The 27,115-nt window shown below is 49.9% G+C and overlaps 2 long non-coding RNA genes and 7 other non-coding genes across 16 annotated transcripts in view; 3 read left to right on the forward strand and 6 right to left on the reverse strand.

Annotated features, from left to right (window-relative positions):
• Positions 1-2,213: 2,213 nt before the first annotated feature.
• TRNAG-CCC (transfer RNA glycine (anticodon CCC)) lies at positions 2,214-2,284 on the reverse strand. The gene has a single exon. It is a non-coding gene; the product is annotated as a tRNA-Gly (tRNA).
• An 882-nt stretch (positions 2,285-3,166) lies between these two features.
• TRNAG-CCC (transfer RNA glycine (anticodon CCC)) lies at positions 3,167-3,237 on the forward strand. The gene has a single exon. It is a non-coding gene; the product is annotated as a tRNA-Gly (tRNA).
• Positions 3,238-5,421: 2,184 nt separating this feature from the next.
• LOC131504049 (uncharacterized) lies at positions 5,422-26,746 on the reverse strand. 4 transcript variants are annotated; one of them, XR_009257747.1, is made up of 5 exons: positions 25,922-26,037; positions 18,805-18,934; positions 9,917-18,696; positions 8,931-9,146; positions 5,422-6,065 (listed from the first exon to the last, which is right to left on the reverse strand). It is a non-coding gene; the product is annotated as an uncharacterized LOC131504049 (long non-coding RNA). The 4 variants fall into 4 exon arrangements; XR_009257748.1 differs by lacking the exon at positions 5,422-6,065 and adding an exon at positions 26,636-26,746 and having other exon boundaries at positions 6,352-9,146; positions 25,922-26,462; XR_009257749.1 differs by lacking the exon at positions 5,422-6,065 and adding an exon at positions 26,181-26,281 and having other exon boundaries at positions 6,352-9,146; positions 25,922-26,113.
• On the reverse strand, positions 10,767-10,838 carry TRNAE-UUC (transfer RNA glutamic acid (anticodon UUC)). Its single transcript has one exon. It is a non-coding gene; the product is annotated as a tRNA-Glu (tRNA).
• Positions 12,975-13,046, reverse strand: TRNAH-GUG (transfer RNA histidin (anticodon GUG)). The gene has a single exon. It is a non-coding gene; the product is annotated as a tRNA-His (tRNA).
• Positions 13,578-13,651, forward strand: TRNAN-GUU (transfer RNA asparagine (anticodon GUU)). Its single transcript has one exon. It is a non-coding gene; the product is annotated as a tRNA-Asn (tRNA).
• TRNAV-CAC (transfer RNA valine (anticodon CAC)) lies at positions 18,200-18,272 on the reverse strand. The gene has a single exon. It is a non-coding gene; the product is annotated as a tRNA-Val (tRNA).
• LOC131504050 (uncharacterized) overlaps positions 20,750-27,115 on the forward strand; it is a 33,664-nt gene continuing 27,298 nt past the window's right edge. For 3 of the 5 annotated variants that reach the window (XR_009257750.1, XR_009257751.1, XR_009257754.1), the window contains exons 1-3: positions 20,750-21,442; positions 22,002-22,044; positions 25,526-26,854. This is a non-coding gene — a long non-coding RNA (uncharacterized LOC131504050). The remainder of the gene's footprint in view (positions 21,443-22,001; positions 22,045-25,525; positions 26,855-27,115) is intronic. The other 2 variants (XR_009257753.1, XR_009257752.1) reach the window with 2 other exon arrangements.
• Positions 25,421-25,494, reverse strand: TRNAN-GUU (transfer RNA asparagine (anticodon GUU)). The gene has a single exon. It is a non-coding gene; the product is annotated as a tRNA-Asn (tRNA).

Genomic DNA, 27,115 nt, shown 5'->3' on the forward strand with positions numbered 1-27,115 from the left:
ACTGCTTGCAAAACAAGAGGAAAAAGACCGACCTATAGAAAAGTCACCAGGGTGGGGGGTGGGGGGAAACCTTATAGGAGAAAATTCAAGTGGCTAACAAACGTGTAACGGTGGTGTAACGGTGCTCCAATTCATAACCAATAAGGGCTTTACAAAGGAAACCCCAATGAGAGAACATTACAGATAGGCAAATAACACCACTACTAATTAAATGGGGGGTAGGGGACTAGGTAGAAGGTTCTGACCTGGTAAAGCATGGGAGTAAAGGGCTAATACTATTTTACTTCTTCATCTGTGTGTGGGTTACACAGGTGTGTGCATTACAATCAGTTGTTATGCTGTACACGCAGATTCTGTGCATTTTATGTATCTTACAATTTTTCAACACCCCTCCTCACACACACCCTGATGAATCCTATGAACAGAGAGAAGGCAGCTGAGATTCCAAGATTTTGTTCCACGAAGAAAGGTGTGGGCATTACTCTACCACATGCCTCTAAGGACAACCCTATGCAGACCAGATCCATGAAGTTGAGTTTTGGGTTGATGTGAAGTCAAAGAGTACTCTCCCAGAACCAACCGTGATGGAAAATAATCTGTGAAGGCTAAATGCCTTTAGTTGTGTCATTTGAACACTCCAAAAAGGCTGTAGGCGGGAGCCATAACCTTTCAGATCTCTCCTCTGCTGTCTCATTGCTTAATTCACAACCCACATCTCCTTTTCTCTCCTCTCCTTTAAGCTCTCCAAAATATTCTCTTGCAGTCCTGCCCTTGTGGGGTCTCCTCCCCCCCCCCCCCCCCCCGCGCGCGCGCCTTTCCTATATCTTCTTCATTGAAGATGGAGGCAAGAAGAGGGGGAGGAGGAGGAGACCGCCTGAAAACGGAACAAGTTTCTCACAGGCCTGGGAGAGGGTAAGGCAGGGAGGCAAAGACGTGTGTTTTGTTTGTTTGTTTGTTTGTTTCCTTCCCAGCTAACAGTCAAGGGGAATTTTGAGGGGTTGTTACAGGCTTTAACATCTTTACTCCATCCAGCAGGTAAGTCATCAGTTTCCTTTATGTAAATCAGAACTCCTCCTCCCTCCCCAGGCCCCACCCTTAGACCCTCATTCCTGTTGACAGAGAAAATTGTGTGTCACAGCTCAGAATTTATTCGTTAAAATTTCAGATTTCCAAGAATCTAAAAATAAATTAATGACTAAAACGACTTCAATGGTTCCAACACAGTATGGCCATCGTTCTGCCCTCAAAAGTAGAAAGACAGCCTCAGAATAACAAAACTCTTGAAATTGAATAAATCAAGTTTAGTTTTAAAACGGAAAGGGCGGGGGAAACTCCTCCCCCCCCCCCCCAAATCTTCGATTTTAAGTTACTGTTAGAGGAATCCGCCAGAGATTTTTCGGATGAAAATTAATCACCCGCAGTCTCCAACGCAGTCACGCACTTAGTGCCCTCAAATGGGAATCCTTTCGAAGGAGCGTCCAAGAGGTAGAAAACAACCCCGGATCAACAGTTCCCAGAGTCTTCAGTTCTTTTTCCCTTATTAAAAGTCTACTTTTCGGGCTAACACCTGTTGGGGCGCACTGCCAGGCACGCGGCATCCTCGCCGGAACAGCCACGCGCCCGCGGGACGCGCGCAGGCGGCGGCGGCTGATGACCTGAACCTACGCGTTTACAGCAGCTCCACGCGGGTCCACGCGGGTTCCTCCCTACCAGCCTCCACCTTTATTCAGGCTCAAGGGTGTCTGCCGGGCCCCGCGACTGCTGTCCTCCCGAGACACTTTGGTGTCTCGATCCTCGCTCTGCACTGAGACATGGCCCGGCGGCCAACCCAAGGCCCAGCACGGGCATCGGTGACCTGGTGGCTCTTTGGGTTCCGCGGCTCCCCCAGGGCGAGGCTGAAGGTAACTGTGGTCTTAGATCCAAATAGTCTAAACCGCAGACCCCGCGGTGTCACCTGCGGGGGGCGGAGGGAAGAAAGTTACCAACCCGGGAGCCAGCTGGTCGCCGCGCGGCACGCCAAATGCACTTACGCATTTAGGCCCACCCCCAGTGTAGGTGGACTGCTTAGTCAGGCTTTCTGCTCAGAAGTCACCCTGCGGAGTTTGGTTCTCATTTTCCTACTCCTGGAAGCCAGAATCACGAGATGCTCGGACTTGCCTTGTGCAACAGGTAAAGCAAAGAGGAGGCGCGGCCAAAAGGAAAGCAGGGCAGGATGCATTGGCCGGGAATCGAACCCGGGTCTCCCGCGTGGGAGGCGAGAATTCTACCACTGAACCACCAATGCTTCGCCTTGGGCCAGGTGCGTGATGGGTCTGTGGAAACAACCTCCAGAGCGACTCCCAGCTAGGGCGCCGGGCGATTTCAAAGGTTCCAGAACAGGTTTACGCGGTCGTCTTTGCAGCACGGAGCTAACTCACCCACAGGCACTCGAAGCAAAGGCTTCAGAAGGAGACTTCCATCCAACACAATTTCAAAATAAACTGTTTCGTCGGCTCACACCACAACTCTGAGAAAGGCTCTTCCCGACTGGCCAACAGACCCCGGCAGGAAAACGCCGGAAAGTCATCCAGACCCCATGATGATGACCCTGAACCTTCCACCGTCAACCTCCAACATGTCACCCTAGACAGTCTGAGGACAGAAGAGCGCTCCCAACATAGTACAGAAGCAGAAAGTTGCTTTCACAGGACAGAGCTTTCAGAATAGCGTTCAGATTCCCGCCCTTTCCTCCTTCTACTGCCAGTCGACTTCTGCTTCTTATTTCTTCCCCGAGTTAGAATATTACTTGCCTAAGCTGGCAAGTCACATTACTTTCTCAGACTGTCTAGGGTGACATGTTGGAGGTTGACGGTGGAAGGTTCAGGGTCATCATCATGGGGTCTGGATGACTTTCCGGCGTTTTCCTGCCGGGGTCTGTTGGCCAGTCGGGAAGAGCCTTTCTCAGAGTTGTGGTGTGAGCCGACGAAACAGTTTATTTTGAAATTGTGTTGGATGGAAGTCTCCTTCTGAAGCCTTTGCTTCGAGTGCCTGTGGGTGAGTTAGCTCCGTGCTGCAAAGACGACCGCGTAAACCTGTTCTGGAACCTTTGAAATCGCCCGGCGCCCTAGCTGGGAGTCGCTCTGGAGGTTGTTTCCACAGACCCATCACGCACCTGGCCCAAGGCGAAGCATTGGTGGTTCAGTGGTAGAATTCTCGCCTCCCACGCGGGAGACCCGGGTTCGATTCCCGGCCAATGCATCCTGCCCTGCTTTCCTTTTGGCCGCGCCTCCTCTTTGCTTTACCTGTTGCACAAGGCAAGTCCGAGCATCTCGTGATTCTGGCTTCCAGGAGTAGGAAAATGAGAACCAAACTCCGCAGGGTGACTTCTGAGCAGAAAGCCTGACTAAGCAGTCCACCTACACTGGGGGTGGGCCTAAATGCGTAAGTGCATTTGGCGTGCCGCGCGGCGACCAGCTGGCTCCCGGGTTGGTAACTTTCTTCCCTCCGCCCCCCGCAGGTGACACCGCGGGGTCTGCGGTTTAGACTATTTGGATCTAAGACCACAGTTACCTTCAGCCTCGCCCTGGGGGAGCCGCGGAACCCAAAGAGCCACCAGGTCACCGATGCCCGTGCTGGGCCTTGGGTTGGCCGCCGGGCCATGTCTCAGTGCAGAGCGAGGATCGAGACACCAAAGTGTCTCGGGAGGACAGCAGTCGCGGGGCCCGGCAGACACCCTTGAGCCTGAATAAAGGTGGAGGCTGGTAGGGAGGAACCCGCGTGGACCCGCGTGGAGCTGCTGTAAACGCGTAGGTTCAGGTCATCAGCCGCCGCCGCCTGCGCGCGTCCCGCGGGCGCGTGGCTGTTCCGGCGAGGATGCCGCGTGCCTGGCAGTGCGCCCCAACAGGTGTTAGCCCGAAAAGTAGACTTTTAATAAGGGAAAAAGAACTGAAGACTCTGGGAACTGTTGATCCGGGGTTGTTTTCTACCTCTTGGACGCTCCTTCGAAAGGATTCCCATTTGAGGGCACTAAGTGCGTGACTGCGTTGGAGACTGCGGGTGATTAATTTTCATCCGAAAAATCTCTGGCGGATTCCTCTAACAGTAACTTAAAATCGAAGATTTGGGGGGGGGGGGAGGAGTTTCCCCCGCCCTTTCCGTTTTAAAACTAAACTTGATTTATTCAATTTCAAGAGTTTTGTTATTCTGAGGCTGTCTTTCTACTTTTGAGGGCAGAACGATGGCCATACTGTGTTGGAACCATTGAAGTCGTTTTAGTCATTAATTTATTTTTAGATTCTTGGAAATCTGAAATTTTAACGAATAAATTCTGAGCTGTGACACACAATTTTCTCTGTCAACAGGAATGAGGGTCTAAGGGTGGGGCCTGGGGAGGGAGGAGGAGTTCTGATTTACATAAAGGAAACTGATGACTTACCTGCTGGATGGAGTAAAGATGTTAAAGCCTGTAACAACCCCTCAAAATTCCCCTTGACTGTTAGCTGGGAAGGAAACAAACAAACAAACAAACAAAACACACGTCTTTGCCTCCCTGCCTTACCCTCTCCCAGGCCTGTGAGAAACTTGTTCCGTTTTCAGGCGGTCTCCTCCTCCTCCCCCTCTTCTTGCCTCCATCTTCAATGAAGAAGATATAGGAAAGGCGCGCGCGCGGGGGGGGGGGGGGGGGAGGAGACCCCACAAGGGCAGGACTGCAAGAGAATATTTTGGAGAGCTTAAAGGAGAGGAGAGAAAAGGAGATGTGGGTTGTGAATTAAGCAATGAGACAGCAGAGGAGAGATCTGAAAGGTTATGGCTCCCGCCTACAGCCTTTTTGGAGTGTTCAAATGACACAACTAAAGGCATTTAGCCTTCACAGATTATTTTCCATCACGGTTGGTTCTGGGAGAGTACTCTTTGACTTCACATCAACCCAAAACTCAACTTCATGGATCTGGTCTGCATAGGGTTGTCCTTAGAGGCATGTGGTAGAGTAATGCCCACACCTTTCTTCGTGGAACAAAATCTTGGAATCTCAGCTGCCTTCTCTCTGTTCATAGGATTCATCAGGGTGTGTGTGAGGAGGGGTGTTGAAAAATTGTAAGATACATAAAATGCACAGAATCTGCGTGTACAGCATAACAACTGATTGTAATGCACACACCTGTGTAACCCACACACAGATGAAGAAGTAAAATAGTATTAGCCCTTTACTCCCATGCTTTACCAGGTCAGAACCTTCTACCTAGTCCCCTACCCCCCATTTAATTAGTAGTGGTGTTATTTGCCTATCTGTAATGTTCTCTCATTGGGGTTTCCTTTGTAAAGCCCTTATTGGTTATGAATTGGAGCACCGTTACACCACCGTTACACGTTTGTTAGCCACTTGAATTTTCTCCTATAAGGTTTCCCCCCACCCCCCACCCTGGTGACTTTTCTATAGGTCGGTCTTTTTCCTCTTGTTTTGCAAGCAGTCATTAAATCTCTTTGGCTGCCAAGTATATTCGCTCAAATTGTGACTTGACTTTTTACCCTTGATTCTGTGCTTTGGTGAGCAGAGATTCTTGAGGTAGTCCACTTGATCAGCCTCGTCACTAAGAATTCATCTTTTTGTCTTATTTCTTAAATCCTTGCTTACCCTTGAGATTTGAGATCACAGGAATACGCTGCTACGTTAATGGCAACTGAAATCACTTGTGAGTTCATGTCACATTTCGGTGTCCGGTCCACACTGAAGTGATTTTGGTTATGGTGGAGGTAGGGATCATATTCCCCCACCCCCCGCCACCCCAGTACCTGGGATTGAATTATGATATGCTATGATCATTGAACATTGATACTGTTTTCAATACCTTCGTTTTCTGAATCCTCATCATAGCCGCCTTTCTCTGATTTTGTGTATGTACCAAAAATATACTCAATTCTCTTTATAGTTCCAGCAGTTTATTTCATGTATGCCAATAATGATAGTATTCATTTTTCATTTTTCACTTCTCATCATTTTTCTTGCCTTTTCTCACTGGCTAAGATCTCCATGACAGTGGTGAAGAGAAATGGTCAAGGTGGCCTATTCGTCTGCTTTGTGATGGTTCCTGACCGGGTAAGGAGGGGGGGGGCGGGGAGGACAGATCAGTATTTTTATCATCAACTGTAATGTGTGCTGAAGGTGTTTTGTTTGTTTTTGGTTTCGAAGCTACCGTTAGGCAGATTAGGGCTGTTCTCTTCTATTCCTGTTAGGCTAAGAGGTTTTTAAAAATCATAAACTGATAATGAATTTCTTCAAACACCTTTTCTGTGTTTTAGTGATTATGATTTTCCTCCTTTAAGTTGTTAATGTGATGAATTAATTTATTTTCTTTTTAAGTTTATTTATTTTGAGAGAGAGTGAGAGAGAGAGAGAGAGAGAGAGAGAGAGCGGTTGAACAGGAGCACGTGGGAGCAGGGGAAGGGCAGAGAGAGAGAGAGGGAGAGAGAGAATCCCAACCAGGCTCAGCACTGCGAGCTGTGAGCACAGAGCCCAACTCGGGTTCTATGTTACAAACCCTGAGATCATGACCTGAGCTGAAATCAAGAGTGGGGCACTTAACCGACTGAGCCACCCAGGTGCCCCTTAATTTATTTTCTAATGATAATCAACTGTTTTCCTAGATTAAGACCAATTTTTGTCATACATATTTTTAAATATACATCTGGAATCAGGGAGTCCAGGGTGGCTCAGTTGGTTAAGCGTCCGACTTCAGCTCAGCTCATAATCTCAGGGTTGGTGGGTTCCAGCCCTGCTCGGGCTCTGTGCCTTCTGTGTCTCCCTCTCTCTCTGCCCCTCCCCCACCCGTGTTCTCTCTCTCTCTCTCTCTCTCTCTCTCTCTCTCTCAAAAATAAACATTAGCTACCTAGCTAGCTAGCTAGATTCAATATTTTGAAGAATGTTTGTAGCTATGTATACTCAGCAATAAGTCAGGCCTGTAATTCTGTTTTTCATGTTGCCTTTTGGGAAGTTTTTGGTTTCAATCCAAACTCATAAAAATAAGTTGGGGAATTCTGCGATCTTTTGACGCTTTTAAAATTTCTGGGCGTTGGAGTCATTTTTTCGAATGAACTTTTTTGGTCCTTCAGCTTTCTTTGCAGGAAGATTTTTGAATTCTAAAAAAAAAAATTTTTTTTAAGGTTGTAGGACTAGTCCTCCCCCCGCCCTCCGCGCAAATCATTACTACAAGACATACATTTCCCTTAAGCCTTTTAATTGGTTGGTATATATGTGTTTATAATATCCATTTATTGTTTCCTTAAGTCTACCAGTTCAGTAGTAGTGACTTCCTTCTTCCCTCCTCCCAGTTTTACCGGAGTAGTGTTTTTCAAAGATCCAACCATTGACTTTTCTCTTTTGTATATTTATTTCTAATTTTCTTTTTTCTTTGTATTTATTTTTTAACTTTGTTTCTTATTTTCAAAGTCCTGCTTTTGTATATAATTTCTGCTCCTACCTGCCCTTGTTGTTGTTATTCTTTCTGTAACTCTTTGAGATGGAGATTTAGCTCATTAGCAATCAGCCCTAACTGTCTCGATTTACACTTAAGGCTGTGTATTGTCCCCTGAAGACTGGTTTCACCACACCTTGTGCAGGAGATGCAGTATTTTCAGTTTTGTTTGACTCAGAATATTTCCTAATTTCCATCTTCATGACTGATTTGATACGAGGATTGATCCATGAGATTCTGAGATCTAGATCCATGAGATTTTGAGATTCTGAGATTCATGGATCTAGATCCATGAGATTTTGTTCTTATGTCTTATAACTGAGTTCTAGATGCTAGCTGATTCTCTGGAAGTGTTATTGGAAGGTAGGTACCTCTATAGCCCTCTACAGCCCTCGGATGAGTACATTCTCCTTTGAATATATTCCCCTGTGGCAGGCCCTTGGGGTTTGTTACTGGCTAGGGAACAGACCACACCAACTTGGCGTCCTAAGGCTTCCCAGACTACCCAGGCTATGTGTACTCAAGGCTAAATCCACTAGAGGTCAGGCCCATGGCCACAGTTTCCTCATGGGCCTTTTATTTTATTCTACTTTATTTTGTTTTTAAATGTGTATTCATTTTTGAGAGAGAGACAGAGGCAGAGACGGAGACAGAGAGAATACTAAACAGGCCTCTCACACTGTCAGTGCAAAGAACGACATGAGGCTTGAACCAACAAACTGTGAGATCATGACCTGAGCCAAAGTCGGACGCTCAACTGACTGAGCCACCCAGATGCCCCTATTTTATTGTACTTTTAAAGATTTTATTTTTAAGTAACCTCTGTGGGGCCGTAACTTACAACCCCGAGGATCAGGAGTCACCTGCCCTACCCGGTGAGCCAGCCAGCCACCACTTGCTTGCTTGCTTGCTCGCTCGCTCATTCATTCATTCATTCATTCATTCTCATGGGCTTTTTAAACTTTCCTTTTCCTTATACTGCTTGTAGAGCCAAGGCTGCCTTCCTTGTCCAAAGAGCCCCGGGACTTGCAGGGGTAGGAGTGATGCAGCAGGACTAGATGGCATCACTCCTACCCCCAAGGGCTTAGAACTTTAGGGTCCCACCTTAATGTAGTGGGGACCTCCTCTAATACTTCTCAAGTGAGCCTGGGACTGAAAGCGTCTGTGTCTTCCGTGTTCCTCACTCTCAAGGTCCCCGAACAGAAGACAAAAGAAGCTATCTTGGCAATCCACCTAGGAACGTAAGGAGCTTTGATGCCTCTATTTTCACTTTTTGTGCTGGCACCTGCAAGCTTGCCATCTGCCTTTAGGCTCTATGTTTTTAAAGGTACCAACTGAGCTTAAGGAAACACACACACACACACACACACACACACCAAAAGCACCTCTTAAACCAACATGAAATAGATTGTATTTTCTGACTTTGAAAACTATGCCTTCAGCATCACCCAGATGGCAGGGATGAATTTAAAAATCCCGCACCTCTTGGAGTGACACGCTAGAGAAGGGAACCCTGTGAGAACCATGCGGTGCCTCTTGCCCACCAGGTTATATTCTGCACCTCCAACACACCGTCCATGTTTCGTCCAGGCGATGTCTCTTAAAAAGCGGTCACTTGATGCCACCCTGTGCATGAGCCCGGGGTGTGAGTACAAACAAAAGGGAGAGAAGGTAATTCTGGCCCTCGGTTTGACAACGCTAGGGAGAAAGAGCCACAAAGTACACAGGGTCAAAAAACCAAACCAAACCAAAACAAAAACAAAACACCAAAAAAACCCACCTACCGGGTTAAGGGATTCTGGGACCCCCTGCCCCTCGTATAGGCCTGTGGGGGAGGGGAGGGAGGGAGGACGTGAGCCCCAAGGTTTCCCGAAGGGCTCTCTGGACCCCGCGCAATGTCGGTGCTAAAGAAAGAGGGGTAGAAAGAGGCACGGGACAATTTTCTCCGGCTTCGAGGACAACGTCTCCGGCGGGCCGGCACGGGAGCAAGGGAAGTAGTCCCACCACCTAAGAGAGCAGGGGGAGAACATGGAGAGGCCACCGAAAGCGGTCCCCCACCAACAGGCGTGGCGCAGCTGAGTTCGCTGCGCTTGAGGGCACCGCAGGCGCCAGGACAACGGGGAGGGCCACAGCCGAGCCTCGGCTCCGGGAAGACCACCTTCGGGGCCACGATTCTCCCCTATGGTGTGAGCGTGGGCTCGCCAAGCACACTGCACACTTCTGTCCCCGCTTGGTTCGCTCAGGGTCACCGCCCTCCCCCTCCCCCCAACCCTCGCCCTTCTTCCAAACCACTCTCCCCAAAGAGTTCAAGCGACTCCCTCCACCTCCCCGCTCCCACCCCTTGCCCGCTAACCGCCCCCCACCCCACCCCTTAAGCTGTCGGTCTCTCAGCAGCGGCTCCACACCCACCGACCCGCAGCCCCTGCGCTGCCGCCTCTGCAGTCCAGGTCCGCAGCAACTCCCCCTACCCTCGCTCGCTCTCCTCGTGCCTCACAGTGGGCATCGCATGTACCCCAACAGGTCTTCGGAGCCGGCATCGAAGGGAAAAAGGAAAACGTGCCCAGGGCCTGGTGTATAGAGTCTACGGGGGCGTTAAATGCAACAGCCCTTGTAGAAACGGATTTGACTGTGATGTCATCGTTTTGACATCCTGGTGTTGATCCTCACTCCTACCCCGGCTTACGGCCGCGACAACAGTTTTCCATTTTGTGCGCACTTGACATGCTGCCTTTGTTGGGTCACTTAACATCACCTCGCTAGACCGCTTAGTCTGCGAATGGGACAGACTTCCAGGAGGACCCGTTCCCCTCCCCCCGCTCCCCTCCCCTGCCTCTCAGGCCGGGAGGGTATCGCGTCCAGGCACCTCTCCCAAACGCCAAGTAAGCCTTTTATGCGCGGACTGAGCTGAGAGGCTCGGCCCACCAGCCGGTGTCCAGGGGTCCACAGCAACACCGCGACGTGCTTGGCCTCCAGAACTCGGTCGGATCTGCGTCCCTGGGGCGGCCCCACAGGAATCTGAACCTCTGCACGACAGTGTGAACCCAAGCCAGATGCTTAGTCGCCCTCTGAGGCCACTCCTGGGGGAGGCTGACTTGGAGCCCAGCAAGCACAGTGAGCCGTGTAGAGCGGCCTGGCGTCCTTTCCCCGGAGCGCTGAAGGTGAAGGAAGAGTCGGTGCGGTGCGCAGCGCAGATGACGGCCAGCACAGCTCCGGGGATGAAAGGAAGATTGGGGCACCAAAAAAACCGAAAAACCAAAACCCAACAACCAACCTACAAAACCAAAAGCAAAAAAAAAAAAAAAAAAAAAAATGCCCCGCTTCCCTGACCGGGAATCGAACCCGGGCCGCGGCGGTGAAAGCGCCGAATCCTAGCCACTAGACCACCAGGGAACCGACGGAGCCCTTTCTTCTCCTTGCTTCCCACCAGAGTGACAGTTTCCCCCTGAGCTCTGGAAGGCCTCGGGCTTTCTGGGAGCTCATCCATCCTCCCAGCAGTCCTTCCCTAAGGACCTTCCCTCCTCGCTCTCTCCAAAGCAAGAGCCCGCAGGAGACGCCGAGGGCTGGCAGGTCCACAAGTGGCCGGGTCCGGGCCGCACCCCAGAGCTGCCCGGGAGTCTCGCCTTCGCGAGGCGGACGCGTGCGGATGCGAGGTCGCCGCGAGGAGGCGCGAGGGGCGGACCCCGCCCGGCGTGAGACCCCGCGGTCCTCAACATCCCCCAAAGGACTCCGAGGGACGCAGCAACGGAGGCGGCGCGCGGACCGAGACGGCTTTCAAGGAAGACCCGGCGGCCCTGAACGACTGGATTCCGGGTCCCGCCCCGCCCTACAGCCTGCTGCCCCTGCAGCGTGCCCACCGGACATTTGGCCTGTTCAGCGGCCCCGCAGACAACTGGAGATTCCTTCTCCCCGGAGGGTGGGGTACATCAGAGGATCTTTGACCACCGGGGGGTAACCGCTACGTCGGGGGGGGGGGGGGGGAGGGAATCCTGTGTCCCACACGGAAGTGAGCGGGATGAAGTGACGGCATGTCTGGACCTGCGTGTTGGTTACATGAGTTGTTACACGTCTCAAGTGTATTGCGCTGTGTGAAAAAGAACAAAACGGGTGGTTGTGTGGGTGGTGTGGCTTACACTACCGGACTTGAAGACTTACTCTGAGCCCCTATAGTACCGTGCAATGTGCCAGTGGCATCGGGAGACACACACAGACAAATGGACCCACAGGTGACCTGGTGAATTCGTTTTCAAGAAGAGCAGTTCAACGGAGAAAGGAAATAGGTTCAATATGGGGGGGGGGGGAGGGGAGAGGGAAACAGCTTTATTTCCACCTCACAGTACACACAAATGTTAATTGGAGGTGCCTCATAAAACATAAAAGGTAAAGGTATAAATCACTTTTTGAGGACACTTTGTGACTAGGTGGTAGGCAAAGATTTAGTAAACAAGACCCAGGGGGAAAATGCGTCTAAAAGAAAAGACATGATAACCTAGACTTCATCAACATTAACCATATCTTCTCATCCAAAGACCCCAGGAAGACGATGAAAACAGCAAGCGACAGACAGGGAGAACGTGTTCACAAAACCCATCTGACAAAACAAGCAAGCAAGCAAGCAAGCAAGGGAGAAAGCATACAAACCCCCTAACCTGTCATCATAATGTGTGAGGAGCTCCCCCAAACTGCTAATTAAAAGAAAAAATCAAACAACTCAAGTGTTTTAGTTGGGTAAAAGACATGAAACAGATCCTCGGGAAAAGAAGATACACAAGGCCGACGTAGCACGTAAAAGAGTGCTCAATATTTTCAGCCCTCAGAGAAATGGATACTAAAGTCACATTGAGATAGCACTACTCCCAGCAGCACGGCAACATGATAAAGAGAGGGACACCCCCACTCTTGACAAAGATGTGGCACGACCACAACTCCAGGTGGTATCCCGATGAATACCTTTTGGCGTGGAAAGCGGCTGCCCGAAGGCATTTAAAAGCCTTGCGAGCGCACCGCAAGTAACGGAGGGAGCTCACCGTGAGGACGGTTAAGGAGGATCATAGAGAGCCAAGAATGGAAAAAGTCCGCGGAGGCAGAGATTGATTCGCAGGGGCCAAGGTTCAAGCCGACAAACAGGTCTATGGAGGAGGTGTCACCTAGGTGATGGAACCTTTTGTGTGGTCTTTCAGACCCTTTAGATTTTGAGGGCCACAGAGACGCCGTTTGGCAGCAACTAGAGCCCACCATATGAGGCTCCTTGCTGGACAGGTAGAGGGCATCGAGGACTGTGCCATTTTGGAGCGGCGCTGGAGATGAGCCCTTTAGTTGATTTGACTTGAGGTCAGAGTCCAACGGAACGGAGAAGGTCGCCAGGTTAGTGCTGTGGCGAGTTTTCCTTCCCTTCCCTTCGGGTGAAGACGTGGTGGCGCGGGGTGGCCAGCGGAAAGCGCGGGGCCCTCTCTGTCCCCCAGGTAAGGGGCGCAGCCGGGGCAGGTTGAAACCCAAAGTAAAAAGAGGAACAGCGAGTGCTCCAGATACTGCCGTGACTCGGATTCGAACCGAGGTTGCTGCGGCCACAACGCAGAGTACTAACCACTATACGATCACGGCGCGCCACCAGCCCGATGACAAGTCTGGCCGGCGCTCGAGCACTCTTGCCGCAAAGTCATTCCAGTTTCCGCGCTGCTCTGTTCCCGGAGCACTGCGGGCCGCCCTTGGATTCTCCTTCCCTTCTTCTCCATTCTGACACGCGAGGAAGAAAAACCATCAAAAACCATTCTCCTTGTCCCCGGATTGGGCTGGTGGCTCTGCACAGGCGCCCTAGGAAGTCTCGTGGTCCGCGTCCACGCCTCCCCCGCTTCTCTTTTCCCGCTTCTCTCTCGGCGTTTGCCCCTTTGGACCACGCCCCACCCCGCGGGCTCTCCAGCTTCCCCCACAGCGACCGCAGCCGAGGGGAGCCCCAGCGGCCCCGCCGAAGGCCGGGTGAAGGCGGAACAAACGGGAAGAGCCGTCCGGGGAGCCCAGCGGCGTTCAGCTTCCCTCAGGCGCCGCTGGCCTCAGACAGAAGGCGGGTGGCTCCTCCTAGCGTTGAGGGCCTGCGTGCTCTCTATCGGGCTGTGGGCGGGGCCTCCTCTCCCGAAGGTCTCTGTGGCGCAATCGGTTAGCGCGTTCGGCTGTTAACCGAAAGGTTGGTGGTTCGAGCCCACCCAGGGACGCGGTAGTTCTTTTCTAGAACGTAGAAAGCGTTTGGCACTCGCGCACAGCCAGAGGACCTAAGGTCCTCACGGATGAGAGCAGGAGAGCTCTGGAGGAGAACCGGTCGCTGGGAATCCGGAGGTCCTCGAAAGAGTAGAACCCTCTGAATGCCTTCCAACAATGCAGTTTCTTCCACCCTTTGTTTGTGCTAGTATTTATTTCGCCCCTTCCTTAGATTCTTTACATTAAGTTGGTTCTAGAATTTTATGGTTACAAACACTGCTTTAGTCCTCATTCTTGTACACATCTTTGGTCACTTGTACCAACATTTCTACAGGGTAGAGTCCTAGAAGAGCAATTGCTCTAATAACATAGCGTTTACATGGTTTTTGTATGATCCGACTTCTCCGCCCCGTGGGCTTATCGGCTATCACTCTTTCTTTTGTTATTTCAGCTACTGCTTTGGGCTTCATAACATATACATCTGTAACTTGCCAGCTTCCCTCCAAGTGATCCCATGCCTCTTCCCATTACTCCCCTGCCCACCTTTAGGCTGCAGCTATCACGCGTTTCACTTTGCATGTTAGAAAGCCCAAAACCCAGCGTTATCACTTTGGTTTCATCTGCTCCATGTTTTTTCAGAGATTTAAAGAATAATTTAAAAACCATATGTGTGTGGGTGTACATATATGTATATATACGTATACGTGTGTGCGTATGTATGTATATATATGTATGTGTGTGTATATGTAATATATTAATATATATATTTTTTTATATATATATAAGTTTTTCCCCATGCGGTTACCATTCTGTTGTCCTTTATCCATTTGGCTACATGCAGATTCCCATCTGGTATCAGTGTCCTTCCTGGAGGATTTAACATTTCTTGTGGTGTGGGTCTGCTGGTGATGTAGTCTTTCAGCATTTGTATGTCTTCCAATGTCATTCACCTTCATTTCTGAAAGCCTTTTTTGGAGGGGAGGCATAGAATTCCACCTTGACTTTGATGCTGCTCCATTGCCTTCTCACTTGCACCGCTTCCGGGGAGAAAACTGACATCACGTTTACTTTTGTGTTCTGTACGTACCATGTCTTTTTCCTCTGGGTGCTTCTGCACAGTTGTTTTTGTTTTTGTTTTCTCTTTCCATGGATTTGAGCAATACAATTATGATGTGACTAGATACGGTTTTCTTCCTGTCTCTTGTGCTCATTCGTCGTGTTCATTCGGCTCCTTGGATCGGTGGGTTTACAATCATTATAATGATTGGAAATCCTTCTGTTGCTGTCTCCTCAAAAATTGCTTCTTTACCCCCAGTCCCAGTCTTTTCAGGAACTCTGATCACTCATATCTTTTAAAGTTGCCCTACCATTCCCTGACAGCGCTTTACTTCCTGGAGCAGACGTTGCATGTGTTTTTCACCCTCACCAATATCTCCTCAAGGTCCCCACACCTCCTCTGAACCTGTTGCCCACAGCTACTCTATATGATGTCTAAATATGTGCAGCAGCATTATATTAAAAGTGTTTTGTTTTTTCTCTCTTAATTAGAAAAGTTCTAGGCTAAGATGATACATTAATTAACTCAGTTTAATATCATTGGAAGAACGTAAAGATAACAGTAGGTCTTAAAATTGCAAATTGACTCGACACATAATGGAGAAATGCATGTGGAATATAAAAATATAAAATACCTAAAAACTTTTACCCCAAAATATTGTAAGAATAATTAAGTCACTATGAGTTCCAGACTTCTAAGACTTACTCTCCATTTACAAATCTTCTATGATCTCTTTAATGTACTGAAACACATAATTTCATATTGTATAAACTCCTTAAATACTACTGGAATTGAAGTGCGCTTATTGGGCCAGTAAAACCAATATAGGAAATTTAGGTGGCTAAGTGTCACCAGGAATTTGAAGAGAAAATAACTCCAAGACCTGTATAAACTAGAATATATCTACCAATATTTTCTATATTATTAGAAAACCTGGAAGACAACATAAAACAGTTTTAGGCCACAACTATTAAACCAGTCGGATGCACACAAAAAGTCCTCTTTAGAAATATGACATGATATAAACATGTTCTATGCCATTATATGTAAATTATTAAAATCCTTTAAAGTGTTTAAACGTATTCGAGATTACATATTCCTTACTATCCACTTGATGTTTTCCCCTTGTGCCTGAGTGCACGGAGAGCAATTTATCTACATCTAAACAGGGTTTTTTGTTTGTCTGTTTTGCCGGGTTACAGATTCAGCAAGAAAGGAAGTAGGAGGGGTGCCTGGCTGGCTCAATCCGTAGAGCATGGGACTCTTGATCTTTAAAAAAAAGAAAGAAAAGAAAGAGAAGGAAGGAAGGGCAGAGGCAGAGAAAGAAAAGAGTGAGGGGGACAAAACCCCATCAATAGCGTCCTTGCACGCCCCCCTTGGGTCCTGGAAATAGAAGCTCAGTCACTACCCCACTTGGGGAAGGGGCTCAACTGAATACACACCACAAATCAGGTTGCCTGTGTCTGCTTGGACTCAGAGGGGAGCCAGGACAAGCTCAAGGACAGGACGAGATAAGACCAAGCACCATTATCACAGGGCAGCCACCTACCTGACAGTGCCAAGGCAGACAATCCTGGAAAGCTCTTGAAAACGTCCCCTTCCCCTTGAAGATTTTCCCACCCGCTCCCCCTCATCCTCCCACCACGGGGAAAGGATTCTTCACCTTCTGTTGGGCCAGGACCCTTGAAGATCCCTGCAGGGCAGGAGAGCCTGGAGGGCAGGAGGATCCAGGGGGCAGCAGCTGCACTTCCCTGAAGGGTCTCTCCCCGGGTGGGGGGTTCTAGAGCTCAGGCTCACCCTAGATCCACTGCCCACCAAAGCCACCAGGAGGAGTCCGGAGGGCAGCCGGTGCTGGGGCGCGACAACCTGGACGTGTTCCTACAAGCACAGGGCACGCCTGGCCTGCCCTATCCAGGAGAGCCGAAGAACCGCCTGCCCGCCTGAAGCTTCTCTACAGCCTGAAGGGAACAGGTGTCTGCTTCCTGAAGGAACAGGAGGGCTCTCCTCCAGAGGACAAAGCCCTCTCCTGGCCCTGGAGGAAAGGTCCTGCAGAGGCTGGTTTTGCGGGACACTGCCCAAGGCAAAGGAGCAACCGCAGACCAAACAATCATCTGGAGATGACTGCACAAGTCCTGTCTGTACATGTGGAGCGAGAATGAGAAAGCAAATGTGGGGAAATGTTAACTGGTGCACCTGGGTGAGGGATATAGGATGTGACCATTCTGGCAACTGTTTTGGTATGTTTCAAAGTTTGTTTGTTTGTTTGTTTGTTTGTTTGTTTGTTTGAAAGGAGTGACAAAGTCAAGTCCCAGGTTCTCTTTAGAGGAAAACGCTTGAAGTGAGACCTTGGGTTTCTGAGGTGAATGGAAGGGAGCCGCTGGCCTGGCTTCTCATCCCAGCTCTTCTCTCCCAGCCTGGCCATTACAAGGACCCGGACTCCTGACCTCCCGTATTTTAGGGGCTCAGTGCACAGCCACTTCTGCAAGCGTCCCTGGGTGCACACCAGACTTTGGGGGATGAAAAGGCAAATCCTAAGTAGGGAGACAGCGCCACAAAGCCTCCTGGATTGGAATCGAACCTGAGCAGTAGCGGTGAAAAATCCAAATCCCATCCCACCGATCCGATCCCGGGGAATCCACCCACACAGGATCCCTGCTTCGGCCCCTGCAGATGAAAACCCTGAAAGTCAAGGTGACATTTCCCAGGCGGACAGAGCACAAGCGGAGGCGATTCCCAGCGGCGCGGGTCTGAATGCAGCCGCACAAGGCTCCCAGCCCTTGCCCTGCTGCTCACCACCTCTTCCAGCCTCAGCGACCCCTTGGGCCCTGACCACAAGGTGACTGGCCTGTGCCACACTCTAGTCCAGCTGGAGCCGTGTGTGTTGCAGAGCCAAGGCCGTGCTCTCTTTCTGAGCCTACTTTCCTGATGGGTAAGGTGAGGACTCGGCTCTCAGCGGGGGGAGGGGCGGAGTCCCTCTACTTGGCGACTTCCGAAGTAGCTCCAGAGCTGTCCTGATGACGGCACGGGGACAGGCTCCTTTGGTGTCCCCATGGGCTCATTAGGTGGAGCCTGAAACTCCTCACCTACGTGTCTTTGGCCCGGGTCCCAGGTGCAGCTGGTTTGTGTTCTTTGCGTTCTGTCAGGCAAATAAATACACCTGTTGCGCAAGTGTGCCGCCCAGGGAAGAACGTGCTGCTTTTCAGAGCCACAGTCGCTGTGAGCCCGTCGGGCAGACGGAGGCGCCAGATGAGCAGGTCAGCGGATGCGTGGAAGTAAAGGTAACCTGCAGTGGGCCTCGTCCTGCGTGCCCTTGTTGGAGTGACTAACTGGGTGTGGCCCGCTCTCCAAGGTGACTGGGAGCAGACACACAGCGGCCAGGCCTGGTGGTCGAGTGCTGAGAAGGCTTTCAGGTGGCGGTGGGACTCCGGCCGTGGTTCTTTTTGCGTTTTAAAGGACAATAGATGGGGGGGGGGGGGGTGGCGGTGGGGGGGTAGTGGTAAAAGGAAGCTGTTTCCGCCCGGTTTCGAACCGGGGACCTTTCGCGTGTGAGGCGAACGTGATAACCACTACACTACGGAAACGAGGCAGGCAGCCGGGCCTCCGGCTCTAACCCCCAAAAGCGGCATTTCGGCCACAACTATCCGGCCCGCCGACTTCGCCTGAACCGCCCAAGGCCCTGGAAACAGCCGCGCCCCCGAAGCGGCCCTGGCAAAGGACCCCGTGCCGCCCCGCCCCGGAGGACGGAACCCTGGCGCCCTCAGCAGCCTGGCCTCGGGAACCGCACCGAAGGCAGGGTGTCCGCCTCCAGGACGAGGGGCCCCGGGGCAGACGTCGGGTGCGCGCTCTTCCTCCGCCAGCCCGTTGGCTCTGCGCTGCCCCGCGGCCCTCCCGGCAGAGCGGAGTCTCTTTGGTGGCCTCTGGGCGAAGGGGGGTCCCTCGGGCTCCTGCCTGCGCTGCTTTAAAGCCACTGACAGGAGGCCCGCGGCCAACAAGCTCCAGTGAAATCTAGGTCACCGACCAGAGGGATGAAAAGGAAGAGCCAGAAACCGAGTTGAGTGGCACCGAGCGGAAGAGTGGCAGAGCCACGACTGGGGAGGGAAGGTCTCTTCCTACCTGGCGTTTTGAGTGATTCTTGGGTGGGCTGCCTTGGAGTCTCCCGAATAGGCTGGTGGTGAGACTCGGTGTGACCACAGCCACCTTCAGGGGGGCCTTCAGCATTGGGAACAAAGTGAAGACGAAAAGCCTAGAAAAATAGGTATTTTTAAAGCTGTTTCCTCTCTCCCTCCCGCATTGGAGTGTGTACGGTATTACTGCGTGATCTTGATTGCACTGTAATTTAGCACAACGACTTTCCTAATATTTGGCAGTTTCTCATACAGTGAAAAACCTGACCTGCCCCGTTACCTAGGAATATTGCTATTCACTCCCCCAGAAAAATGAATGCCAACATCCAAAGAGGCCTCTACACCAACGTTCATGCCACATCATTCATACTAGGCAAAACCAGATACAACCCAAATGCCCATCAACAGAGGTGATACACAAACCCTTGTATATGTTTAGAATGGATTAAGTACTCTGTAGTAAAAACATCCAAACTATGGTTTAGGCGGTAACACGGATAAGCCCCTCGCATAGTTATATGTAGCTATCTGATACTCCTGGGTGATTCCATTTCCAGGAAGTATTAGCAGAGAAGAGTGGTTCCCCCTTTGAACTAATTTGCCGGGAAACTTCCCAGGTTGATGGCTATGTTGCATATATTAGTCTGGCTGTTAGTACAAGCATTTACACGTTTATCACATTATTGCACTGTATACTTGGAATATCTTAACTCCACTTACCCTCCTCATTTTTGAGTTATTGGCATTAATTTTATTTCAAAATACATTTTATCTATTTTATTTATTTTTGACAGAGACAGTGACAGTGCGTGAGCAGGGGAGGGGCAGAGAGAGACGGAAACACAGAATCCGAAGCAGGCTCCAGGCTCTGAGGTGTCAGCACAGAGCCCAACGCGGGGCTCAAACTCGTGAACTATGACATCATGACCAGAGCCAAAGTGGGACGCTTGACCAACTGAGCCACCCAGGCGCCCCTCAACATACATCTTAAAAACATAGGCATTCTTACCATTGCTCAGAGAGTCCTATTTATTTGACTTAGCCACGTATTTTACCTATTCATTGCCCTTCCTTCCTTCCTTCCTTCCTTCCTTCCTTCCTTCCTTCCTTCCTTCCTTCCTTCCTTCCCTTCCTTCCGCACAGTTCCCCTGTGACCTGTGCAGTTACTTCTGCCTGAAGAGTTACCTTTTGCACTTTGCATTTCTTTTTCGTTAGCTTATGTGGAAAGGTCTTCACTTCACTCACCCTTGAAAGATACTGGGTCGGGGGCAGCACGTGGTGGCTGGAAATCATACTGAGGTCCTTCATACTGAGGGTCCTCTTATGAGAGGACCTTCATTGAGACCTTCATTGAGGTCTTCTTTTTCATGTTTTTGCTGAGATTTCAGCTCCCAATCTTTGGACGATGTCATAGGAGTGTCCCCTCCTCCCCACACCCCAATCTGGGTGCTGCTGTGATTGTTTTCAGCTGCCCTTGGTTGTTCAGCAGTTTAGGGGTGTGACCTTCTTGTCCTTACCTGGCTTGCAGTGCACCGAACTTCTTGCACATGTGGTTGGAGAGACCATCATGATTTTTCTTTGATTCTCCATGATATAGTTTCTGCCCCACTTTCTGGTCCTCCAACCCCTGAGACTTTAATTACACACGTGTTAGGACTTCATGACATGGCTCATTATCTTTGTTACGCTCTTAATATTTCTTCCTTTTGGCTCTGTATGCTTCAGTCTGGAGAGTTTCTTTCTACTTACAAATTTCGAGGTTAATACTCTCTCTACCATTGAGTCCAAGCTGCAGTTAAACTGACCTGCTGACTTTTTTAAAATGCCAACTATTACATATATTTAATTTTCATGAGATTTTAAAACTAGATTCTATTTCTCTGATGCAATATTTTATCTTGTCATCTATTTTCTGAACAGCTGAATCATATACCACTTCATCTTTTTTTTTTTTTAACTTTTAAGTAATATATTTTTTCAAGTTTCAATTTATTTATTTTGAGAGAGAGAGAGAGCGAGACAGAACAAGCTCGGGGCAGAGGAAGAGGAAGAGGGAGAGAATCCCAAGCAGGTTCTGCCCCATAGATCTCACCAACCTTAAGATCATGACCTGAGCCTGAGCCAAAATCAAGGCAGATGCTTAACCGATCGAGCTACGCAAGTGCCCCTGATTTTTAAGTAATTTAAAGAAATTTTATTCAAGTGACCTGTACACCCAACGTGGGGCTCAAACTCACAACCCAGAGAGATCAAGAGTCACGTGCTCTATCCACTGAGCCAGCCAGGCTCTCCTAAAACCTACCGCTTTGAGTTCTTATCTGAGAACTCAAGATCTCAAGAGGCAATTTCTACGGTTTGCCTTCTTTCTCTTGCTTCTCTTCCTTTACAATCCTAGAATATTGTGATTGAATGATGAACCCGTGGTGTGAAGGACAGCCAGGTTGGAGATGTTGTTTCTCTGAAGATCTTTCACCTTCTCCCCCAGCAGGCAGCAGAGGGGCGCATCACCTCTAATCCTTGACGAAGCTGATTTGCAGCTGGTTCGCCCTCAGGGAAAGCCTCAATCTACAGCTAGTTTGCTCACACTGCTGTGCTGCAGACGTCCAGGGCTCCTACCTGCGACCTTGGTATGTTTCCTTGGGCCCCTCCTCTTCCATGAATCCTGAGCTTCAGTTTTTATCCCCTAAGCACCACGGTAGTGCTGCAAATTCCACTCTCTTTCAGCCACACTCTGCTGGCCATCCAAGCCCCTTTGATGCACATAGCTTAATTTGCAAATGTATTGTGGGGAACTTCTGTACCAAGCACCCAGCTCACTTAACCCATTCCAGGATCTTGGCTGCTCAAGTCTGAATCCTTGGACAGTTCCATATGCCCTTCCTCTTCCCCCCCCCCACCCCCCGGCCCCCCAACTTCTCTGTCCAGACCTATGAGATCACTTAACATGTTGTTTTCTCTGACTCTTAGTAGCTTCCCTCTCTCCAGTTTCTCAGTCTCCGGTTCCTGCCAAGAACTGGCAAATGCCCTCAGGGGATAACGCAGAAAATTAGTCTCATTCCATTGAGTTTCTCTTCTCTCTCATCTCTCCCCTTGAGCTGAAGGACTGGTGGGTCCTATCTGCATTGATAGTTCTCCAAATCTTCAAGCAGAATTCCTTCCATTCAAACTTCATTCATTTCTTTTCAGGGCGAATGCTGTTCTGCTACAAATACTCCATCATCACTGAAAGGTGAAATCTACAATTTCCAGATAAATCACATTTTCTTCCTCCTTTTTTTCTTAAAATAAGGTGGGGGGGGGTCACTGGTGCATAGCTGAAGTTTTCTTTTAGTACCCCCCCGGTAAGTCTGACTGGATATCAAAAGCTCTTGCTAGAAGCACGGGCAAAAGATTGTCTACCTGGAGCTGAACACTCATCACGCCTGTCCAAGGTCCGAGAATTTGATCAAGTTGGATCCAGTTCCCTGCTGCACTGTCCTGTCAGTTAACTCACCATGGAAATTATCAAGCGACCGGTTTTCCAGGTGCTGGTCACTGATACAGAGGCGGAGAGCCCAAGTGAACCATTTAACACTCCTCATTTATTCTGGGGAATGCTGAAAGTCAGCAGTGGTGCAGTGAGAAGTGAAAACGGAAGTCTTAGTTACAATGATACTGGCAGTTTTCTCCGAGCGAGCGTCACCGTGTGAGCAGCACGCAGTTCCCCGGTGCTGTACCGAGCATAACCTATCTAGTCCCCATAACAACCCCGAGACGGTGTAGGTTATCAGCACCCCTGCTTGCAGGTGAGGACACTCAGGCACTGAAAGGCTGGTCTGACTTTCCAAGGGGCCCAGCCCTGTGACGGGGAGGGCCAGCACTCAGGGCCAGGCAGTTTGCCTCCAGAGCCCTCGCGTTTGGCCAGCCTGCCAGCGAGCACTGAGAAGCCTTCACCAAGATTTGCCGTCCCCTCCTGGCTCAGCCTCCCTGATGTTGAAAAGAAAGAAAAGGTTAAAAGTAAGGCCTACTTAACACTGGCAACTAATGGACGGAATGAAGAAGAGAAAGAACAAAACGATTTAGTCCTCCCCAGAAACAGACTCCATGGCTCCCGGGATGATGCAATCACATCTCCCAACGGAAGTATTTACTAAATCTTGATTCTTTTTAATGGTCTGAACAAGGAAGTTCCCTAGAGAGGCTCCCCAAAACAAACAAAAACAAAAACAAAAGAAAACAAATCCCGTCAAGTGTGCCTTTTATGTTCAAAGTGTGGAGCAGACAGCTGAGGCCCTCTCACCTACTTAATGCCTCAGGGCAAGAGGGAGTGCACCTGCAGTGACAAGGGGGACAGAGGAGATCGCATAAAAAGGAGACAAAAATCATGCTTCTCAAAGCTCATTAAGGAACACAGCACTTTCATAGTTGGCCACAGCCATGTACCTTTATCACCGATTACCGAAGAGTTTCCATGCTTTGATTTACACCTTCTACTTAGTAAATTTCTTTTTAGACTCAATTGTATATCAGCGTCGTAACGGAAACACCACTAGGAATAGCCACAGGCAGGATGTAACTGGAACATAAAAGGAGATAGTAGTGTTGTGACAGTCAATGAGGGAGGTGATGAGCGGAGCCCAGGAGCCTCCCTCCACAAGCCTTCCCTTGAGGCATGGGCACAGGCAGCCTTCAGAGGAGCCCAGAGCCACACTGGGGCTGGGTGATCAGTGCAGGAAAACCCTGGCCAACCAGGACGTGGAATGGTTCTTCGTTACCAGCCAAGGGAAAACCCGACAGTCCCCCTCTCGATGATCACAGCTCAGGGGAAGCGGCGACATCAGTACACACACAGGAGCTGCTGGTGCTAGGGACGGACGAGGTGGACTAAAATGAATCTAATGCTGAGCGAGATTTCAGGGCCTTGAAAGAAAAAAGTCTCATGTGTAAGGGGTTCAGGAAGATTGCAGTGTGGGCAAGGTAATGAAGAACGGCACATTGATAGGTTGGGAAATAAACTGGACTGTGATTTGGTACTGCTCCCCTGGAAGGCAAGTTTGCAGGACTTCCCCAAAGTAGCAGCATATGAACACTATACTACAGTCATTGCACTTCCAGTTCTGTACGCTGCAGAAATACCTGCACAAGTGGCCAAAAATATGTGTACAGGAATTCGTAATCATAAAACCATAAAACCAACTTAATTTCAAAAGCAATATGGAAAAGGTTAAATAAGTATCACACATACTGTGGAAGAAATGCCTCTGTCAAACAAACGCAGAGGACAATGATGATGAGGATCCACTGATCACAACATTATTGATAGAGCAATGCCCAAATCCAGGCACTCCCTGGGGACGGGACACCATGCTTGGCCTCCTACTCCCCATGAAAAAGAACTGAGGCACATCAACACCAAAGGCTGGCGAAGATGGGGGAACAACAGGAGCTCTCACTTACTGCTTGGTGAGAACGCAAAATGGTACAGCCACCGTGGAAGGCAGTCTGGCAATTTCTCACAAAACCAAAAATGTTCTTAATATAGCAGCCAGCATTCGGGCTCCCTGTTAGCCAGAGAAGTTGAAGTTATGCCCACACAGAAACCCGCACACGGATGCCTACGGCAGCTGTACTCACAATTGCCAAAACTTAGAAGCAACCAAGATGTCCCTTACAGGTGGAGGGATAAAGGAACTGTGACACACACACACACACACACACACACACACACAATGAAGTAGTATTTCAGCACTAAAAGGAAATGAGCTGCCAATCCACCAAAGGACATGGAGGAATCTTAAGTGCGTATTAGTAAGTGAAACAAGCCGATCTGAAAAGGCTACATACTGTGTGATTCCAACTACACGACCTTCTGGAAAAGGCAAAACTATGGAAACAGGAAAAGGATTCGTGGTTGCCAGAAAGGGGGCGCAGAGGATGTTTGGGCTAGTGAAACTACTTTGTGTGATACTTATAACGGTGGACACATTTCCGGATACGTTTGTCCAAACCCACCCTGCAAGAGTGAACCCTAATGTAAACTATGGACTTTGGACAGATTCCTGAGTTGGCACAAAGGCACAAAGGCACTGCAGTGGGAGGTGTTGACAACCAGGCAGGCTATTTGTGTGGGGGTGGAGGGCAGGAAGGGTGTGGGCAATCTCTGTCCCTTCCCCTCAGCTTTGCTGTGAACCTAAAATGCTCTAAAAAAATGAACAATTAGCATTAAAAAAAAAAATGTCAGCCCCGGGACCAATTTTCCCAAGGCAAGCAGTTTGAACAATGAAGGCAATCATGTTTAGAAATTAAAAAAAGAAAAAAGATGGGAGTCACAAAAAGTTTCACTTACTCATCCAATCTTTCAGGGCGGACTACAAAGTTTTACCACACTAGGTAGAACCCGGGTTCTTCTATCTGTTTGAGAAGTTGGCGTTGTAGAGGTATAAAGCTGATAGGCCAGCAGATACCGTCAGAGAATGAGGTTGGGACGTGGGGGTGGCTCTGAACGGTTAGGTGCTGTGAGGTGGCTAGGGCCCAGAATCCAGTAATGTGTACTTTATGTGAGGAAATGTGCAGGTGCTAACTAAAGAGCAGGAAACACGCGGAATTGAGCCAAAAGCGAACCAGCCCGTCCCTGGGTGGGCTCGAACCACCAACCTTTCGGTTAACAGCCGAACGCGCTAACCGATTGCGCCACAGAGACACAGCGCTCCACCCTTCCCCTGCCTCCTTAGGTAGTAAGTACCTGCTAACCTCGGGGACGTGCCGCACTCTAGACAAGGAAACAAGTTCCAATGCCTCGGAAAACCGGAGAGGAGTTGACAAAGCGTGTTCATCGCGTGAAAACCGTGAGTGAGAGATTCCGAAGACAAAAGGGCAGTCCAGCGGCCCCACTCTGCCTTGCTTCCCACCCGCCTGAAATGCTAGCTAGCGTCCCCGGGGCCGAGGCGAGTGGGGCCCGAGGGAAGCTGCACGTCCCGGTGGGCTCGCCTGGTGACGCTTCCGCCTTCTCTGCCTTCATCAGACCACCCTTCATCGGCACTCGTCCCCTAACCCAGGACGAATGTGAGGCCTGGAGGAAGTAGGAAGGGCATAATTGGTCAGAAGGAGAGCCCACCATTCGGAGATACCTTCGAGGCTGGTGCGGTGCTTCCACTTCCTTCGGGTTCCTCTGCCCGGCAGGGAGGTTCCACGACGGCAGGGGTCGGGTCGATGGTCGTTCTAATGTCCCCACGCCGAGAACAGGGTCAGACATTCACCAGGACGCTCTCCTGGGACTTGTAAATTACTTGGTCGTCTTTAGCTTTTAGGCCCTTGAGGAACTGAAGAACCCCGAGAATGGAAATAGTGAAAAGCTTTTCAAAGCGGAAATTTGTTTTTCAAACTTACCCATCCAGTTAATTGAGCAGCATCCGCAGCGGCAGCAACGGGAAAGACGAACCGCGCGCCACCCGCCGGCTCGAGCTTCCGGCGCTCAGCTCGGCTCCGCTGCGTACGTGCTCAGTGCGGTGGGTGGGGGTCGGCGTGGGCCGGGGGCCCACAGCCGGTGGAGGGAAAAGGGAGCCGCAAAGAGGAGGCAGGGAAGCTGCGGAGGCGCGTACTGGGTCAACAAGTCCTCCTCGGCGGCCTGGCAGCCGTAAGGGGCCAGATCCCAGAGAGATGAGAATGGGTCTTGTATCGTAGTTGAAGGAGAAGGAAGGAAAAAGAACGGGAAAGAACGAAAAGGGTGTTAGACTTGTAGCTCTGGGGGGGAAAGGCAGCAAGATATCATGAAGGCCTTTAGGACCGCTTAAAGCACGGCATTTGCAAGCCGGCTCATAGCTCTTTAGTGCTCTGCGTTGTACCTGTAGCAGCCTCGGTTCCAGTCCCGCTCAAAGCAGGGTCTCCTGAGGTGGTGACGAGTGCTAGATTTAAACCTGCGTGAGCTGCCCCATTTGCCTGCGGCACGAGAGCACGGTTTCCCGCGATTCCAGAGCTCTGCGCTGAGAAAAAGGGAAACTCCGCCGTGCATGCTGAAGTCTCGGTCGTCTTGAGATGCTTGACTGCCCTACGTCTGGAAGGAGGTGAGGGAGGTGCCGCCTTGTATTTGGTGTCTTTGCAAAAATGAAACGATGAGGCTTTTCTGGTTGAGAAGTTTCAAGCGCCACTGGGTCCTTTTTAGACAAGCTAAGAAACGAGATGAAATGAGAGTTCGAACTCCAACGGATACTTTAAATAAAACCTAACAAATAAAATAACATCTTCACTTGATAACATTTTTTTTCGAACAGTGAATGATTGAACATAGAGTTCACAAATGTTAAGTGCGCCTCCCAGTGAGTTTT

Source organism: Neofelis nebulosa, chromosome 2 (genome assembly GCF_028018385.1).
Source record: "Neofelis nebulosa isolate mNeoNeb1 chromosome 2, mNeoNeb1.pri, whole genome shotgun sequence".
NCBI classification, from domain to species: domain Eukaryota; kingdom Metazoa; phylum Chordata; class Mammalia; order Carnivora; family Felidae; genus Neofelis; species Neofelis nebulosa.